Source organism: Canis lupus, chromosome 29, assembly GCF_048164855.1.
Source record: "Canis lupus baileyi chromosome 29, mCanLup2.hap1, whole genome shotgun sequence".
Classification (NCBI taxonomy): Eukaryota; Metazoa; Chordata; class Mammalia; order Carnivora; family Canidae; genus Canis; species Canis lupus.
In genome coordinates, this window is record NC_132866.1 from 18,145,211 (window position 1) to 18,164,713 (window position 19,503).

A 19,503-nucleotide genomic window follows, 5' to 3' on the forward strand; every position below is an offset into this window, starting at 1 on the left:
TTCACTCATATGTAGGATGGAAGAAACAAAACAAATGAACAAAGGGAAAAAAAGGAGAGACAAACCAAGAAACAGTCTCTTGACTATAGAGAACAAATTGATGGTAACCAGAGGGGAGGTGGGTAGGGGGCAGGGATGAACAAAAAAGAGTGAGAAATTCATTTCCTAACAGGATTTTTTTTTCCTCGTTAAATTCCTCAGCATGAGAGAAAAAAAAAATCACTTCCTATTTTTTTGGTAAATTCTCCTACTATTGTGGCTAATCCAAGACTAAGATTTTTCTTTTACTTCTATCTACCTGTGTGCATTTTTTTCAAATGCTATTGAAAAGGGAAACATGACACTAGAGCCAAATTAGTACATTAGAACTCTTTACTATTTTTATTAGCAAATGGGAAATTCTACTTTTTGTCCAAGGCAATTACTTTCAGTTCCTGAAAGCATAATAATTTTGCATGTTACACTGAGGATGGAATTTCTGATGAAAATGCCAAGTACCCATCCTGTGACCCACTGAAATATTACACACTCGTTCTCAACAGATCACATGTAAGTCAGCATGGAAGAGCAATAAATTAGTTTGGGCTACAGCAACATATCAACGGAAAAATAATCTTTAGTATAAAAAAAGATAAGTATGAAATAGAAGGGTTTTACTAAAATCACAGACACAAAATATTTTTGCTTTTATACAACTAAAAAAGGAACATTTGCTATTGAAGTAGAGATGGAGAATGTAAAGTCTGTTAGAGTGAAAAAGATAAAGGGCAAACTGAAACTCAAGGAAGGCAAAATAAGAATGTTGCCTTTGAGAAATATGTATTAACCATGCTGGGTGCTTATTAGTTACCGAGGAGCAATGAAGAGACATCCTAGAATAGAGCTCTTCCCCAGCAGTTCCAAGCCAGTACTTTGTCTTGGTCACAGCCATTTGTAACCCCAGTCCATATCTTTGCCTGCTTTATTTTATATTTGATTGTTTATAGTTTTTATTAATTCTTAAGAGTGTTTATTTTAGAAATATTAAATCCATCTTTGATAGGTATAAATTATATATGTATAATTTAATTTATAAATTAAATTATAATTTATAAATATTAAATAAATTAATTAAATATAATTAAATATTATATTAATTAAATATAATTAAATATAATTAAATATTATATTAATTAAATATAATTAAATATAATTTATAAAAATTAAATTATAATTTAATATATAAATTATATATGTATATGTGTGTATATATATATATATATATATTCATATAAGTATAGTAAATATTCTTTTGGTCTTTCCAAAAAGACCAAAAATATGACATCATATTTTTATGATGTCATTAGCTGACAGGGAATTTAATTTGTTACATGTAGATAGCAAAATATGACATGTTGGTTTTTCTTTTTCTTTAAGATTTTATTTATTTATTCATGATAGACAGAGAAAGAGAGAGAGCGAGAGAGAGAGAGAGAGAGGTAGAGACACAGGCAGAGGGAGAAGCAGGCTCCATGCCAGAAGTGATGTGGGACTCGATCCTGGGACTCCAGGATCACACCCTGGGTCAAAGGCAGGCGCCAAACCACTGAGCCACCTAGGGATCCCCCATGTTGGTTTTTACTTTATGGCTTTTAGTGATTTATCATGCCAAGGAAAGTCCTGCCCAAAATCCATTTTTCTGTAGTGTCCCCTAGGACCTGAATAGATCTTCCTTATCCAGTTAGATTTTTAAAAACAAACTTGTTATGTGTCTATAATACACATCCAGAAAAATGCACAATTCATAAGCGTGAGCTCTATGAATTATCTCTGGTTAACTTTTTTCAGAAGCCTTAAAAAATATATACTTAAATTTAACAAAGCTATGATGTGCAGTCATATAATTTAGTCATTAAAGTGTACCGATTGATGGTTTTACTATGTTTATAGAGTTGTGAAACCATCACTACCATCAATTTTAGGACATTTTCATCATCCCAAAGAGAAACTCCCTGTCTCTTAACAGTCACTCTCCATTTCCCAGCAACCCCTCAGCCCCTGGCAACCACCAATCTATTTTCTGTCTCTGTAGAATTGCCTATTCACTCCAGTTAGCTTTTTCATCCATCTGGAATCTATTTTCACGTGTGGTGTAGAGTTCTAACTTTTTTTTCACAAATGGAAAAAAATTGTCAGTTGTCAATAAAAGTCTAATTGAGTAAACAAATGATAAATAGCCCAGAGAATTATAGGAATTAAGAAGCAGAAGCAATTGCTTATGAGTACGTAGTAGAGAAGGCTGCATGGAGCTGAAGGAGTTGCAGCATGAGTGTGGTTTGGAAAGATGAAAGAGGGAGGAAAGAAGAGGAGTGGCAGGGGGAAGATGTGGGAAAACCCACAGTGAGCTCAGAGCAGGTCCAGGAGTCCAGTCTCTCTGAGGCAGCTCAGATGTATAAGAAATCACCACCTGGAAGGCCGGAAAAGGTAACCTGGATACAGGCTGTGAGTGACATCCTTAAACATGAGTCTGAGAATTTCTGTTTAAATCACAGAGCAATATGAAGGTTTTTACAATGGAAATGAAGTAGGGAATGTATTAAAGAATATGAAAAATTTGGACCTTCTTTGCACAGATGGAGAATCAGCAGTGGCTTCTCTTGGTCCTCTTGCAGCTCCTCGTATGGCCCTCACTGGTTGTGAAAACTTACTGAATAATTATCCCTTTGTTCCTCATCTGTGTTTGGGAAAGAGAGAGCTCTTTCTAGCTTTGGGATCCAGGGATTTCTGGCATGGAAGATAAGTTGTAGATTTGAAACAATAGTAGCAGCTAACATCTGTCAAGCTCTGATTCTGTACCAGGTCCTGTTCTAAGCACTTCATCTGTTTAGTTACATCTGCTCATCAATTCTAAGAGATAGTTGCTATTACTATCAGCCCCTTCTACAAATTACGGAACCAGAATCTAGCAGTTCAGTGACTTTCCCACAGTCACACAGCTGATAAGCGTGAAACCAGGAGAGGAACTCAGTATGTTCTCTTTCTCCTCCTCTTCCTCCACCTCTTTTTCCTTCTTGCTTTCTCTTTCCCTCCCTCCCTCCTCTCTTTCCCTCCTTCCCTCCCTCCTCCTCTCCCTCTCTCCCTTCCTTTCTCTCTCTCTTTCTTTCCCCCTCGCTCTGAGGGAAGTAGCCAGTAAGAAACCGCAGCCTGCCAAAGAACACATGAGTGAACCTAGAATTGGATTCTCTAGTTCCAGTCAAGCCTGAAAACGACTGGAGACCCAGCCAGCAGCACCGATGAACTCAACCTGCAGAGTATTTATAAAACTGTCATTAAAAACAAACAAACAAACAAACAAACAACCAAAAACACCAACAACAACACTCCTAAATCTGGGAAATGAACTAGGGGTGGGGCTGAATGGGTGACAGGCACTGAGGGGGGCACTTGATGGGATGAGCACTGGGTGTTATTCTATATGTTGTAAATTGAACACCAATAAAAATAAATTTATTATTAAAAAATATGGACAAGGAAGGAAAGTATAATAGAAACTTTGCTAGTTTAACAAAAGAAAAAAAAACAAAACAAAATCCCTTTCTTGTAAACTTATGGACAGGTCTTTGTGGCTGTTGGAGTTTAGTTTTTATATACACAGAGTTATCAGATGTTATTTATAAAACTTAGTTTTAAAAAAGATAAACTGGTAGGACAGTTTGGGACACTTTGTGTCAGAACCACCTAGCTACATCATTTCTGCATTTCTAACCCTCAGAAGCTGCATGGGATGATAAAGCTTATGGTTTCAGCCTGCTACATTTTGGGGATAATTTGTTACACAGCAGTAGCTAACTAATACATCCCCTGAAAATGGCTTGACTAAAGTGAAATTTAGCGTAGGAAATCATGGGACTTTTATAGAGCCCAACTTTAGGAAAGAGCTGAGCCTCCCACAAAATCAGTCAGCCACTCCCTCTAGCTTTTTGGAATGGCTCGCCTCTTGTGTCTGCTGTGTACTGTTTCTCAATTCTGTATATTGATTTCTCATTGTTCTTGCTTCTCAAGAACAGTTTTGTGTGTGGTATGGGGTTACTGTTGAACCATGGCTGCCCTGACTCCATGTGTTTTTACACAGGGCTCTAAAAGTCTAATTCAGTCCCCAGGGTCCATAACACATTCTCAAGAAAACTCAGCTTGAAACAAATTGTCTTTTATTTTTAAGATTTTATTTATTTATTCATGAGAAACACAGAGAGAGAGAGAGAGGCAGAGACATAGGCAGAGGCAGAAGCAGGCTCCCCATGGGGAGCTTGATGCAGGACTTGATCCCAAGACTCCAGGATCACCTCCTGAGCTGAAGGCAGGCACTCAACCACTGAGCCACCTAGGCGTCCCCGAATCAAATTGTCTATCATGACAATCCATTGTGACCCAAGGCCAGGTCATGTGGCTCTGCTAGTTTCCTTTGTCCATGTTGAAAATGGGCAGATTATGCTAAAATAAAACATTGCAGGCAAATTGATTACTACTTTCCAAGTACGCTGAGAAATTATTTATTAGCAACAATGAAATACATTAGGACATTTATTTTAATCTTTTGTATAAGGCAGAAGTCTTTTAAGAGGTAAATAGTTGCCCTTAATTTATCTGATTGTAAAGTTTGTTTTCTCATTTTCAGCATTCATGAGATAGGAACACACCTGCAATTTTATGCACCAGTTACTATGTTGGATAATACTGTGCTAAAGAGAACAGGTTTCCTGGGGGAAGAGCACTGTTTCTGTGTGGGTGCTTAAGTTAGCAGGATATAGTTTGTAAAAATTTCATGTCTTGGAAGGCAAAATATCAAATACAGTCGACCAGAGAAGGGAGACAGTCAGATGGACCTAAATTTGCATCCTGAACTTATAACTAAATGATTAAGGACTTCACTGAGACTCCATCTCCTCTCGGTAAAATGGACTTAGTCATTATTTCCACAGATGCTGGGAAGAAGTAGATGCATTGGCATATATGATATGCATAACCCAGTACCCGCCATGTGTTAGGAACTTAATAAAAACACGGTCATTACTATGTTTGAGAAATATTTTTCAGCTCCTCAAAACAGGGATCAATTTCTGAACTCATTGTTTTCATGGGAAAATGGTAAGAGTGTTCAATGCCTGCTACTTTTGCCTTGAAGATTTAGGGCTGGTCTTGAGAAAATAAGTGAGCTACACATTCTACCTCTATCATGATCATTTTTGCAACTCTATGAAATAGCAGGTCAGGTGGAAACAGTCTCAGTGGAGGGCTGCATGATGGGCCAGACGGGGAAATGGAGAGAGCATGGAGCCTTAAGGCTCGTGGCAGTCATTGATGGGCCTGAAGACCTTTCCTCCTCCTGTTCATCTAAGTGCAAATTCTACGCATCCTTCTAGGGTACTTTTAAATGCCACCTCTTATAAGCCTTCTCAGATTCTTCCTGGTTTCAAGGGTGCTCTTTCTCTTCTGGTCCCTTACATTCCCTCCATGCCCATGTGGTACTTTGATTCACCACATGTCTAGCCCCTACTGTGGGTCAGCACTGCTGGCTGTTGAGGCAATGGCATGAGCTAGACCAGCCAGCTTCTTTATCTCTTAGAGATGCCATCACTGGCATCCTCACCATCAGCCCTGGGGACAGATGGCACATGCTTTATCTCAGCTGCTCCCACAAGCTCTCCTGCAGACCTTCCTTCCGTTGTTGAGGGTAAGTGGTGCTTTGGGACTCAGTTCTGTTTTCTTTTGCAGGCAATTACACTGTAGCAACCATAAAGGTTTAGGAGGCAGCCTTCTATATTACAATGAAAAAGATAAAGGTTTTGGAGTCTATTTGAGTCCTACCCTGAGCGCATCAGAACTGTGAAAATTGCAGCACTTTAGTGGATCTTTAGAACTCTGTGTCCTCATCTGTACAGGGAGATGATTCCCACCTTTACAGATAATCGTGAGACCTAGATATCAGAGTAGAGCATCAAGACCTAGTATTCACTGGCTAAGTGGAGCTAGTACTTTCCATTTTACATTATTTATTCATATCATTTCATTTAGCCAAATATTTACTGAAAGCCGACTTTGTCCCATTCCAGTCAATGCTGAAGGCACTAAAGGTACAGCAGTGAACAAAGAAGGTAAAGTCCCCGGTTGCATGGAGTTGAAATCCTCAGTGCTGGGAGACAGACGATAAACAAATGTGTCTGGTGGTAGCAAACATAATGAAAATGGGAAAACTGCCAGAAAGAACCAGGAGAAAGGAGAGTGGTGCAGCAGGTATTTTATAGAGAGCCCTCTGGGAAGGCCTCCTGGATGGGCTAGCATTGGAGCCAACCCTGGAATGAAGTGGTGGTGAGGGGGGTTGGAACCCAGAGTCACATAAGCTTCAGGTACAGGGAATTATGATATGCAAAGATGCAAAGAGCTGGGAGAGGGGAGGAGGTAGAATGGTGGAGATTGAGGAACAGTGAGGAGAATAGTGAGGCTGGGATGGAGAGAGGTGGCAGACTCTGATTTAGGAAGGAGACATTTACTCAAAAGTATTATTGCTATGGCCAAGTCGAAAAAGGGTGTTGCCTGTATTCTCCTCTAGGATTTTGATGGAATCTTGCCTCACACTTAGATCTTTCATCCATATTGAGTTTATCTTTGTGTATGGTGTAAGAGAATGGTCTAGGTTTATTCTTCTGTATGTGGATGTCCAATTTTCCCAGCACCATTTATTGAAGAGACTGTCTTTTTTTCCAGTGGATAGTCTTTCCTGCTTTGTTGAGTATTAGTTGGCCACAGAGTTGAGGGTCCACTTCTGGATTCTCTATTCTGTTCCATTGATCTATGTGTCTGTTTTTGTGCCAGTACCACACTGTCTTGATGACCACAGCTTTGTAGTACAACCTGAAATCTGGCATTGTGATGCCCCCAGATATGGTTTTCTTTTTTAAAATTCCCCTGGCTATTCGGGGTCTTTTCTGATTCCACACAAATCTTAAGATGATTTGTTCCAACTCTCTGAACAAAGTCCATGGTATTTTGATAGGGATTGCATTAAATGTGTAAATTGCCCTGGGTAACATTGACATTTTCACAATATTAGTTCTTCTAACCCATGAGCATGGAATATTTTTCCATCTCTTTGTGTCTTCCTCCATTTCTTTCAGAAGTGTTCTGTAGTTTTTAGGGTATAGATCCTTTACCTCTTTGGTTAGGTTTATTCCTAGGTATCTTATGCTTTTGGGTGCAATTGTAAATGGGATTGACTCCTTAATTTCTCTTTCTTCAGTCTCATTGTTAGTGTATAGAAATGCCACTGACTTCTGGGCATTGATTTTGTATCCTGCCACGCTGCCAAATTGCTGTATGAGTTCTAGCAATCTTGGGGTGGAGGCTTTTGGATTTTCTATGTACAGTATCATGTCATATGTGAAGAGGGAGAATTTGACTTCTTTGCCAATTTGAATGCTTTTTATTTCTTTTTGTTGCCTGATTGCTGAGGCTAGGACTTCTAGTACTATGTTGAATAGCAGTGGTGAGAGTTGGCCACAGCAACTTCTTGCAAGATACATCCATGAAGGCAAGGGAAACAAAAGCAAAAATGAATTATTGGGACTTAATAAAGATAAAAAGCTTCTGCACAGCAAAAGATACAGTCAACAAAAACTAAAAGACAACCTATAGAATGGGAAAAAATACTTGCAAATGACATATCAGATAAAGAGCTAGTATCCAACATCTATAAAGAACTTATTAAACTCAACAGCAAAGAAACAAACAATCCAATCATGAAATGGGCAAAAGACATGAAGAGAAATCTCACAGAGGAAGACATAGACATGGCCAACAAGCACATGAGAAAATGCTCCGCATCACTTGCCATCAGGGAAATACAAATCAAAACCACAATGAGATACCACCTCACACCAGTGAGAATGGGGAAAATTAACAAGGCAGGAAACCACAAATGTTGGAGAGGATGCGGAGAAAAGGGAACCCTCTTACACTGTTGGTGGGAATGTGAACTGGTGCAGCCACTCTGGAAAACTGTGTGGAGGTTCCTCAAAGAACTAAAAATAGACCTGCCCTATGACCCAGCAATTGCACTGCTGGAGATTTACCCCAAAGATACAGATGCAGTGAAACGCCAGGATACCTGCACCCTAATGTTTATAGCAGCAATGGCCACAATAGCCAAACTGTGGAAGGAGCCTCGGTGTCCATCAAAAGATGAATGGATAAAGAAGACGTGGTCTGTGTATACAATGGAATAGTACTCAGCCATTAGAAATGACAACTACCCATCATTTGCTTCAATGTGGATGGAACTTATTATTATGCTGAGTGAAATAAGTCAATCAGAGAAGGACAAACATTATATGATCTCATTCATTTGGGGAATATAAAAAAATAGTGAAAGGCATAAAGGGGAAAGGAGAGAAAATGAGTGAAAATATCAGTGAGGGTGACAAAACATGAGAGACACCTAACTCTGGGAAACGAACCAGGGGTGGTGGAAGGGGAAGTGGGCAGGGGTTGGGGTGACTGGGTGACGGGTGCTGGGGGGGCACTTGGCGGGATGAGCATTGGGTGTTATGCTATATGTTGGGAAGTTGAACTCCAATAAAATTTTTTTTAAAGTATTATTGCAAGAGAGGAACAGACTATCATCATAGGAAAATGTTATGATCATAAAACCTATAAGTGTCTCAGGAGTGAGGCACAAAGGGGTTTTATTTTAAAGAAGAGTAAAGCAGGCTAGGAAGAGCCCGGTGTGGGGAAGTGGGGTGGAAGGATGGTGGATCTGACAGTGGATCAGAGAACGCTTCACCCTGAGGACAGCCTGTTCTACGAAGGGGCTGTGTACTGATTCAGGCTGAGGGTGGGCCAGAGATCCAGGGCCTGGAGGACTGCAGAAGCATAACCAAAGCTTGGCTAACAAGCATTTTTGCTCCAGTTGAGCAGCAGGGGCAAGCCATTCAGTTAATAATGTTGTGAGGCAGAGAGTAGAATTTGGAGGGTCTGTACCTGGTCTTGCCATAGAAAAACAAGGGGCAGGAGGCCTTGGTGCATCTTATTTAAGTCCTAGGGGGAGGCCAGTGCTTTGCAGTGCACTGTTTTCTGGAATACAGAGGGTCAGGCCATTTCTTAACCTTGACTGTTTTCCTGGATTACAGGGTTTAGGTGAAATGCAACATCTTCAGGCCTTTAGATTTTTTTTTTCCATGTGAGAAATGAAATGAATGACATGTGACCTATTAACACATGGCCTGTAATTTTGGAGTTTCATCTGAAAAGGCTCCACTCAAAGAAAGTTTAGCTGCCTGTCACTCCTGGATCCCCAGGCTCTGGCTTCTCTTCCCTCTAGCCCACACAAGAGCACTCCCCCTATAACCAATGAACTCCCATACCAGCAGAGGCAGAAACTGTGTTGAAGACTTGGGTAACCCACCAGATACGGACGTACCTTGAGGAGGGCTGAACATGGTGTCTGCTGTTCATTCAGTTCCCCAAATGCCATCAAATGAGCACAGTTTCTGATTTATCTAGGATCCACTCAGGTCTTTCCTCCAATAATCACACAATTCACCAAATTCAAACTGGTGCCTTAACATGAGTTAAGGCTTAACTTAACGCTTCCTCAAGCGTGACCATGGGAAAAGCCCCAAGAAAGTTACTTTTAGGCTTCAAGTCTTAAAGGATCGGCAAACTATGGCCAGAAGGCCAAACTAGCCCAATTTTTATAAGTACGGTTGTATTGGCAAGCAGCCACACTCATTTATTTACGTGCTGTGTCTGTCTGCTTTCACACTCCAGGGCAGGGTTGAATAGGTGCAATAGAGCCCATATGGCCTGCAAAGCCTAAAATATTTACTATCTGGCTTTTTACAGAAGAAAAGCAGCTGACTCCTATTTCAACGGTTGGCCCATTGTGCGGTTGATTGCCTGTACAGTATATTGCAGGGAGCACTTTATTCTAGAAATCTCTAGGCCCTTCTTCTTACTTAAGATCACCAGAGATTGCCATAATCTTGTCCACCTGAGAGGGAGGAGAACTCTTCTGCATTCAGAACTTTTTACGGTGTCCAGGGTCTGCCTAACTTCCACCTTGCTTGCTTTCTACCCAAGCCTACTTTTATTAGAGAGCTTTGCTCTTGTCTCAGGACTCTGGATCCCTTGTCTCTCCCGTGAGCTCTCTCTCTCAGTGAAAGCTCGGTGAGTCTTCTGTGCACCTTTGGTACCTCACAGGTGGTGCTCCTTCGTGGGGGGCATTATCAGGGAGTTGCTTTGCAGAATAAAAACTCCTATGTTAAAGGCTTCCATTTCTGGTCTCTTTTACTTTGACCCAAAGCAATCATCATTTATGAAATTCTTTCCATAGCTTACTGTAGCATCTAAATCTTTTTGTTTTTTGTTTTGTTTATGATTATAAAAAGGTATAGATTTTATAGAAAATTTTAAATGTACAGAAACGTATTTAAAAGAAAAATGACATATTTGTATTTTAGCATGTCTTAATTGCATATTTTTCTTAGATATTTAAAAAAATTGATAATCATGATGAAGATGCCATTGGATAAACCTTTCTATTTTGATTTTTCAAGCATTTTCCATTATTATTAAATACCTTGGTAAAAGAATTTTTAGTGAATGTATATAAAATTCCATTTTACAGATATGCTAAGATTTATTAATTTCTCTAATTATGATACTCAGGCAGCTTTTCTTTTTTGATCTAATAAGGAGTCCCATAATTTACATTTATGTATGAATCTCTGCCCTTATTTGCATTCTTTCTTTACAATAGCATTCTAGAAATGGAATCACCTGGACAAATAGTAGGAATCTTATGAGCACTCTTTATAGTTACCATCAAATTGCTTTCCTAGAAGTATATTTCAATTTATACTCCCTTAGCCCTTATAATTTTTATATCTGCTAATAGGTTAAAATGTTATTTTATTTTAATTAACATTTATTTGAACTGATAATATTGAGCATCTGTTTATGTGCTGGCTACTCATTTCTATTCCATCCCCTATAATACTTTCATTATAATTTGTTCCCCAGTATTAAAAATCAAAGTGACCCAGGTCCTAAGCCTGGCTCATCCATTTTCCATCTGTGCAGTGTTGGGAAGTATCTTTGGCTTTGCAAGCCTCAGTTTTCTTATCAGTAAAATGGGAATGTGTATATGTACTGCCCTGTTGTGACAATCAAGAGTGCCAAGCACCATGTGTGGTATATAGGGATTCTTGGAAATTTTGGGGATTATGAGGGTTGAGAGAGAACCTCTCTGATCCCATGTCTAGAGTTTCTCATGCCTTTGGTTGATTTAAATTTGTTTTTAGTAAGTATACAAAAGTAACAAAAGAAGACAACCATAACCAAGATAAATGACCACAATTGCATGTAGTGCTGAAAAATCCAACAGATGGAGGGTGTGTTACCTGCACAGATGGTGTGCTAGGGACTAAAATACAGAGATGAATGGAGGCTGCATCATACCAGCACTGCAGCTTGGGCTCTGGCCAATTGTGGATATGAATGGAACTCTGCTGCTTAATCAGCACGTGGCAAGCAAGTTCATCACTCTGTATCACAAGTTCATCACTCTGAGGTGTCCCTACATATGTCATAATCTCCCCAAGCATCCTTGCCACATACTGGCAGAGCTCCCATGCCTTCCCCAATCATTTGGGGGATCGCTGTGGTGAGAATAGGTCAGCCTGCCCTGCAGCAACCTTCTCTGTTTTTGCTGGTTGAAACACCACGGTGGGTCTCTGCCACTGTGCTTATCCCCCTAACTCCCGCCTCCCTGATGATTGCTCCCCCTCTTTATTTTCCAAAGCATCAGCACCCCAAGGCTGCTGTGTAATAGAGCTTAACATAGGGAAAAGGGAAAGAGAGATTTGGACACAAAATAATCTAAAATTTAATAGATGTCATTAAAATTTCCTGGTCTGTCCCTGGTCCCAGGGAATTTCTTCCTGATGGTTTTTCTATGGAATTTCTCTGACTTTTCCAGGTGAAGACAGGTTCTTTTTTTCTTTTCTTCTACAGCAGGTGTTTTAAAGCTTAGGCCTATTGACATTTTGGGTGGAATAATTTGTTGCGGAAGCTCTCCTGTACACTGCAGGATGTTTGGCAAAATCCCTGGCTTCTACCCACTAGACAACAATTGTGCCTCTCTGCCCATTCCCATTGCGATTACTGAAAATGACTCCAGGCATTCCCAAATGTCCCCTTGGGAGTCAGATCACACCTGGTTGAGAACTACTGCTTTAAAATTGCCTTTCCTTATGTCCCTTTTCTTTCATTCTTGGGTTCCCTAGACTCCTTACTCCTCCATGTCATCCATGACAAAATTTTTGATACTTCATTATGTAGAACAATTTAATTTCTATCATTGCTCTCATGTTAGGCTCCTGCCTTGACTTTGTGGTTGCAAAGAAACTTCACTGAGGTATTTGTTTTGACTAAACAAAAAAGTTATCTGTTGAGCCTCCATCCTTAACAATACAAAGAATGTGCAGATTATAGGCCTTTCTTTAACTTATCCTAGACCAAATTAATAGTGGAAGGTCCTTATGCACCCTGCCAAGGTCATGGTTGTGTGTATGTGTCTGTTTCTATTTGTTTTCCTCCTTCTGGCTATTAAACAGAAAGGTTGACCTAGAGGTTTCTGAGGGTCTTTCCAGCAACTATACTCTAACTGAAATTCAAAATTTGGTTTAGATATTTGCTATTTTCAGGAGCATTTACTAAGCATCCAAAAGTTCCCCATACCTAAAATCTTACCCTTTTATAATCTGGCTCTTTCCTCTGAAAGTTGTAATTCCATTCAATATACTTCACCTGTGGGTCTCCATGGGTCTTCCTTCCGTGGGCCCTGCAGCAGAGAACAGTGTCAGTGGTCGTCCCTCTGCTTTGAACCCTAGGATCCATTTCTCCATGTGTATTTCTGTATTTGGTTAATGTATTTCTGCTGGCAGGAATGATAAAAAGTGTAAAGCCATGAGCTTTAAAAAGTGCATTTTCAGAGTCTGCTACATGAATGAGAGGAAAGGCTGGGGAGGGGGGTGGGAGTCAAAGCTGTAGGATGCTTCTTGACAATGAACAGCCTCTTTCCTTTGTCTTGTCTGAGTTTAGATAGCTGGAGTGAGGCTGCACCTGTAATTCCCTTGGAAAGACCCTGTAACAATCAAACGCACATCAGGATCCTGGTGGCATTTTCCAATTCACGGGTGTTTGTTCCTTTCCTCAATTTCACACCATTATTTCCACTTACAGAGCTTTCCCCTACATTGTTATCATTCCATTTTTTAGAAAAGTGGATCTGTGCATTATGGACTCCTTCTGCCATCTTCTCTCCAATACACTTAGGAGCCGTAGGCTCTCTGACAGCCAGGGCTGCACCTACTGAGGCGGTGCTACATTTCAAGAGCTGTCTGCGCCAAAGCACCCCTTCACTTTCCACCCAGAGGAGGGTCTCCTGTGGCCTGAGGCAGTTTCTTCCCTTTCTAAAAATATGCAAACATACCTTCTCTTTCCTGAATAGGATGGCGATGTTTAATCAGAGAATTAAGGAAGGTTGAAACAGCAATGCTTTCTTCAGATCACCAGGGTAGCTTCTTAAGATTAATTATGCATGTGCTGGGTGCCTGTTTCTGTGCTCAACTCGGAACATGCAGTGTTTCATTTATCACTGTAGCATTCTATCAAATTGGTGCTATTATTCTTATCCCTATTTTATAGGTGAGGATACTGAAGCTTAAGAAAAATAAGTGTCATTTACCTATGATGGACTGCTATTCACCAAAAAGGGGAAAGACTCCTACATTTTTCTATGCCATGGGTGATGGATAAGCCTCAAAAACATTATGCTAAATATGTCAGACACAAGAGACCTCATATTGCACAATTTCATTTGTGGAAGTGTCCAGAAAAGGTAAATTTATAAAGACTGGAAATAGATTTATTTATAGAGACAGAAAATAGTGGCTACTTGGAGCTAAGATTGGGAATGGGGAGTAACTATAAATGGGAATGAAAGTTCTCATTGGAGAGGTGAGAATGTTTTAGAATTGCTTTACGGCTGAAGGTTGCACCTGTTGGTAAAGTTACCAAGTCATTGATTCGTGCACTTGAAGTGTGAATTTATGACATATGCATTATAATTCAACAAAAATTTTAAAGCTGCAAAGAAAGGGAAGAAAGAAGGAAGGTGGGGACGGAGGAGGAAGCAAAGGAGTCTTGTGGGAAAGAGCAGAACCCACATGTAAACCTGGGTCTGCATGTGTCTGGAGGCCCTGGTACTTCTCTCTACTTGATTGTTTCTCTTGTTCTGTAGTTTCTCTTCCAGTTCCCCTGACCTTTCTCCTTTCTTTCTTCTCTCTCTTGAACCTAAAGGTTTGCTACCTTTTGTTCACCTTGATCCTTTTTACAGGCTGACTCCCATGTACCAGGCCACTGTAGCCCACTTACAAGGAGATTTGGGCATCCAGAACCATTTTTCATTATTACTCTGGACTTCTTGACTGCATCCATTTGAATTAAGTTGTGCTGTGAATCTAGCCTGGTCTCTTTCCCTTAGCCTGGTCCTTTCTGCAGGTATATTTTGGCCTTGCAGGTTTGTCATTTGGCAATCTGTGAGATGTGGGGTGCCCTTCTTATCTGCCTCCATGTGCCCTTGGCTGTTCTGTGCAACCTCTGGGCTCTCAGGACATGTATGTGGCCTCTGCAGTCTTGGCCAGCACCTGTGTGTGGCCTGCCTAGGGCTGCTGGAAAGAGGGACAGCCAGTTCTGACAGCATCTGATTTTAATTCTTTAATCTGAGCTAAGACAAAAGTAATGTGTGGGAATCAAAAATAGATGTGAAGGAGAGCTTTAAAACTATCACTTAGAACTGGGCCCTTAGAGTCTGGTCCTGAGAGGGAGTTCAGCTGGCTTTGGAGACGTGCCGTGGCAGCCTTCAGCACCACCCAAGCTCAGCTTTGAGAAGTTCTGATGTGCCAAGCTGCAACCGATTCTCAAGTGACACCCTCAAATTGAGCATTTGTAGAAAGTGGCTGATGTCAGGGCACCTGTGTGTCTCAGATGGTTAAGCGTACAACTTTTGATTTTGGCTCAGGTCATGATCTCAGGGTTGTGAGCGCGAGCCCAGCATTGGGCTCCCTGCTCAATATGGACTCTGCTTGAGATTCTCTCTCTCTCTCTTCCTCTGTCCCCCTCCTGCTCCTGTTCTCTCTATATAAAATAAATAAATCTTTTTTTTTTTAAAGTGGCTGATGTCCTCAGCAGATGTAATATTCCCTAACATGACTGAAATTGTCAACCTCTTCCATGTGTCAGATAAAAAGACACATTTAATTTAGAGAACGCAACAAGCTAAGTAATGCAGCATTCACTGTTAGCACCAGTGATTAAACTGTGTTCATAGCATTGATTTTGACAGCATTTACTATTATCTTTATCCTGGAACTACCTATTTCTAAACGGAATGGGCATCTACCTGGCACATCTTCATTTGTCAAGCTCTTTCCAGGAAATTTGAAAAGGATTTTACTTCCTCGACAGTGGGGGAATCCTGATGAATTTTTGAAATGGTTGGATAAAGATCTTCGATGTTATAGACTTTAATTTTGAATGTCTGGGAGATAGCATTTATTTTCTATACCACTGGCATTACATTTGGGCTCAATGTGAGTTTCTCCTGCAGAACCACAAGGTCAAATTGAAGTGAGATGAGATGGAGGAGCCTGGTTTTGTTAGCAACATGTATGATGATGACAATAATTTCCTGATTGGTACGGAGTGGTGCTGCAGGATGTGGCAGGAGTGCATTATCAAACCAATTCTCCTCTTAGAATGCATGCACCTGGGCTTTAAACAAAAGTCCTTTTGAGTCTCCTTCACCCTGACCCCTTCTGAATTTTACTGGCTGTGTAACAGGCAAGCTCCAGTGAGACTATTTTCTCTAAGCAGAATATGCAATGATGAAAATATGGTTTTCATGCAATGAAATATGGTTTTCATGCAATGATGAAAATATGGTAATTGATGATTTTATTTTTTTATGTGTAGGTCCATTTTACTTATTCCAATTACTAGCTATATAAGTGACATAGTGATATTAGGTTTTACTATGGCTAAAATTAAGGCCCATTCTGGCACCAAGCCACAATAGCCTATGTTCTTGTCTCTTAACTAAGATGACCTTCTCTCCTATGGAATAGTCTTTCTCTTTTGGCTTCAGTCCCAATGGCCAGTGCATCTGGAAGCTATAGAATACAGTCTGCCAGTGCATTGGGCTGGGACTGGCTTATTTTGGACTTTGATTAATGGGCTCTTTAATCTGCCATGATGGTCAAATGGCTATAATGGGAAGATTGCCCTAATGTCTTGTGGGGACTGAACATCTAGAGGATTCACAAGTTTACTGCTCCTACATCAGGGCTACTGGGATCAGCCTGTTGCCAAATGGAACCAGTAGTTGGAAATAGGTGATGAAAGCATGCCTTACAGAAAAATGCCATAGCTTCCTTTCAGTGGTACTTGGAGAGTGAGAGCATCCAGTTTTGTTCACTAAGCAGGTGCCTGGCTTAGTGCCTGACTATCAGCAGGGCTGGTGTGGAGATGGCCGAAAGTATAGCCAGGCTGCTCCCAGCACATCAGATTCTTTTCGAGGTCTCAGAACCAAAGGAAAATTGCCGAATTGCCAGTGTGTAGCTTGTTGACATGCTAAGCTTTGCACTGCTTAACATCCTGTGCTGTGAAAGGGTGTTCTTTGAAGTAACAACCTTTTAAAATTATTAGTGCTGTGCCCAGGCAGCTATCATTTTCTTAGAAATGTCACTCTTCACCTTTATTCGAATGATACTGCACTTTTAACAATAAATGGCACAAATCTGTTCAAGCAAAAAGAAAAAAAATAGGAAGAAGAAATCAAGAAGAAAATAAAAAAATAAAACAATTAGAAAAAAAGAGTGACCAGCTTTAAAAGAGATTTTTCTCCATGGAGGTGAAGGCTTTTTCAGGAATCTGGTGGGAATGTAATTTGGAAGAAGCACCTGTACAGGTGCTTCCTAGAAAGGATTTAGAAACATGGAAGAAAACAAGATCAATCAAGAAAAGGGAGGTAAGGGGATCCCTGGGTGGCTCAGCGGTTCAGCCTTCGGCTCAGGGGGAGATCCTGGAGACCCGGGATCGAGTCCCAAGTCGGGCTCCCTGCTTCTCCCTCTGCCTGTGTCCCTGCCTCTCTCTCTCTCTATCATGAATGAATAAATAAATAAAATCTTAAAAAAAAAAAGAAAAGGGAGGTAACAAATTTGATAGGTCCAGTGCCGCTGTTTACTCTGGTCTATAATCTCTCATCTTCTGTGGTGGGACTGTGTCTTCTGCAAATCTACACCTGGGCTGTAGCATAGTGTCTAGGGCCTAGGAGAAGCACAGTGTTTGGTGTATGAAGAAATGAACCTTTCCAGTAGAGTAAAGGTACTTGACCTTGTACACTAAACAATTCCCAGGCCTCTGGTTGACCTACAAAGACCAAGCAAATTTGAGTTGAGGATATGATCCTGGCTGGGAAATAAACCACTTTTATACTACGACAAATAATGCTGCATATGAAAGCATGCCACACTTAGTGGCTTAACACAGCAACTGTTGAGTTAATGACTTGGAGGGTTGAAAGTTTAAGTTGGCCTCAATGGGGCAGGTCATATGGTCAAGGCTGGGATCTCTTATGTGCTTGGTTTCCTCACCTGCAGGCCAGGTAGGTGGCTCTGCTTCTGGAGGTTAGCTGTATAGTCAGCAGGGAGTGTTGACTGGGCCATGTGTCTTTCATCTTCCTTCTTGCTTGCTTGTCCATGTGACAGCAACGGGCTTCTGAGAGGGAAGCAGATGCTATAGACTGACTGTATCCTTCCCCAAATTCAATATGGTGAAACGCTACCTCCCAGTGTGATGATACTAGGAGATAAGGCCTTTGGAATGTGATTAGGTCACAAAGGCAGAGCCTTCATGAATAAGATTAATGCCCTTATAAAAGAGATCCCTTCCACTACAAGAGGACACAGAGAGAAAATGCCTGTCTATGAATTAGGAAGTGAACTCTAATCAGACACTTTTTTGAGCCACCTAGTCAATGGTATTCTGTTATAGCAGCCCAAATGGACTAAGAAAGTAGGGAATGTACAGGTTTTCTAAGGACTACATCAGAATGGGCAATATCGCTTCTAGCACATTGTATTAGCCATTCCAGATTCGAAGGGCGGTGAAATAGACTTTATCTCTTAATGGGAATACCTGCAAACTCACACTGCAAAGGGATGCAGATATAGGAAGGTAAATAATTATGGTTATTATTTTATTTATTTTAAGATTTATTTATTTATGATAGACATAGAGAGGCAGAGATACAGGAGGAGGGAGAAGCAGGCTCTGTGCAGGAGCCTGACGTGGGACTCGATCCCAGGTCTCCAGGATCATGCCCTGGGCTGCAGGCGGCGCTAAACCGCTGCGCCACCAGGGCTGCCTGGTTATTATTTTAAAAATCAGCTCTATTGAGGTGTAAATAAAACAAACAGCCTATATTTAAAATGCACAGTCTGATACATGTTGACCTATCCATATGCTTGAAAAACCAACATCTCAATCAAGATTATGGACATATCCCTCATCTTCAAAAGTTTTCTCATACCCCCTTCCCCAACCCCAGATAACCATTGACTTGCTTTCTGTCTCTGTAGATTGGTTTGCCTGTTTTAGAATTTTAGATAAATGGAATCATTAATGTAGGTACTCTTTTGTCTGCCTTCTCCCCTTAGCATGATTATTTTGAGATTTTTATCCATGCTGAATATTTAGCCATAGTTCATTCCTTATTTGTGAGTGTTCATTTGTATAGATATAAGAGTTTACACATTCACCTATTAATGGGTTTGGATTGTTTTTAGTTTTTGGTTATTGTAAATAAATCTGCTATGAATGTTCATGTTCGGGTCTTTGGAGACATACTTTCATTTCTCTTGGGTAAATGCCTAAAAGTAGAATGACTGGATCATAAAGTATTGTAATGTTTAAGTTTTTTGAAACTGTCAAACTATTTTTCAAAGTGATCGTAGCATTTTATACTTCCACCAGCAATGTATAAGGGTTCTAGTTCTTCAAAATCATAACTTTCCCCTGTAATTCATAACCCTTTTTAATTTTTAGCTACTCTGATAGGTATGCACTGGTACATCATTGAGGTTTTAATTTGAATTTCCCCAATGATTGATAATGTTGAGAATTTTTCATGTGCTTATTTCCCACTGGTATATCTTTTTTAGTGAAGTATCTATTCAAATCTTTTGCTCATTTTTGAAAATGTTTTTTTTTTGTTTTCTTATTACTGACTTTATTGATTTTATTATTATTGACTTTTAAGAGTTATTCATATATTCCAGATATAAATCCTCTTTCAGGAATATAATTTGTAAATATTTTCTCTCATTTTGTGGCTTTTCTTTTATT

The 19,503-nt window shown here is 40.2% G+C and overlaps 1 long non-coding RNA gene across 1 annotated transcript; it reads right to left on the bottom strand.

Moving 5' to 3' along the window:
- Positions 1-4,222: 4,222 nt before the first annotated feature.
- On the bottom strand, positions 4,223-17,961 carry LOC140620864 (uncharacterized). Its single transcript, XR_012020593.1, has 3 exons — positions 17,751-17,961; positions 12,787-12,877; positions 4,223-4,470 (listed from the first exon to the last, which is right to left on the bottom strand). It is a non-coding gene; the product is annotated as an uncharacterized lncRNA (long non-coding RNA).
- Positions 17,962-19,503: the final 1,542 nt, after the last annotated feature.